Below are 1,284 nucleotides of genomic sequence, written 5' to 3'. Positions count from 1 at the left end.
GGGAACACTAAAAGCTGCTTCCGCGGGCGCTCGACGCGACGACAGCTCGCTCCTCCGCACTCCCAAAGCACCGCAGCCACGCGCGTGTGATTTCCTGAGCCGCGCAAAGCGAGCCTTATCTGAGCGCCCACCTTCTTCTTAGCGACGAGACTCATCACTTTTGCGGACTCAAAGGGCAAGAGAGCCCTCAGTCGCGGCAGCAACGGCTGCAGTGCTCCACCCACACACGCCAGCCCCTCTGCGAAGCGACGCTAGCACGGCCGTATTCTTGTGTACCGCTCTAAGCACCAAGGACAAGGAGACGCACAGTATAGAAGGAAGGGGCCGCTTTTACCGTTTGTTCTTTCCGTTTCCACACTCTCCAGCTTCTTTATGTTTTCCCCGTCCTTATTTCGCGTGTTGTGCTCCTCTGTCTTTCCCGATTTCCTCAGGCGGAGGGGAAGGCGAGTTGGATATGTCCTCCCAGCATGCTTCCCTGCGCGTTGATGGAGCGACTGCCGCCGGTCCCCTGTTTGTCAGTCGGCGAAAAGCTGACGTCGGCTGGGCCCAGCTGTCGCGTGCACGCAACAGGGTGGTGTCGTAGTCGCAGGAGCCACGTCTCGCGCGCGCGAGCACCTCACCCCCCCCCCCCCCCCCCCCGGCCGCGTTATCCCAGCACATCTCCGACAAGCGCACCGAACGGCAACGCCCGTCCCAGCGCAGACCTTGCCCCGCTTTTGACACGCTTATCGTGTAAATCTTCGCAGAACGTCTGTCTCCGCTGTCTATCTCTCTTTTCTCCTCTCTTTTTTCTGTGCGTGCGTGAGCATGTGTCTGAGCTTGCATGCGTGGGTGCACTCGTTGAATAGTCGCTTTGATATTGTGCTTGCTCTTCTTTATTCCTTGGGCGTTGCACTTTTGAATAGCGCGCGCCGCTTTGCGCAAATCTTTTGTCCTGTACTGCATCTTTCCTTTCAGTGGCGTTTAGATGGAACAAAACAAGAGAACTGGAGCACAGATATCGAGCGGCAGACAATGTGACTGCGAAGAAAATCCACGCTATAAGTGCCGGTTCCGCGCTCGGCGCTCTCGAGCTTCTTTCTTTTTTTACTGCGTCCTGCGGTAGCAAGCGGCCGCCGCATCATGGGTTTCCTACATACTGTTCCCCACTGAGCGCTCTTTGTTCTTTTTTGTGGGTTGCAGAGAGAAGAGATGAGCACAAAAAAGTGAAGTACATTCCGCGCTTTATTCTTCTTGCCTCTTTCGTGTCCTGTTCCATGAAAAAGGAAGGTAGGTATAAGACGT

The sequence above is a fragment of the Rhipicephalus sanguineus genome, chromosome 5 (genome assembly GCF_013339695.2).
Source record: "Rhipicephalus sanguineus isolate Rsan-2018 chromosome 5, BIME_Rsan_1.4, whole genome shotgun sequence".
Lineage (NCBI taxonomy): Eukaryota > Metazoa > Arthropoda > Arachnida > Ixodida > Ixodidae > Rhipicephalus > Rhipicephalus sanguineus.
This window is presented reverse-complemented; position numbering follows the sequence as displayed.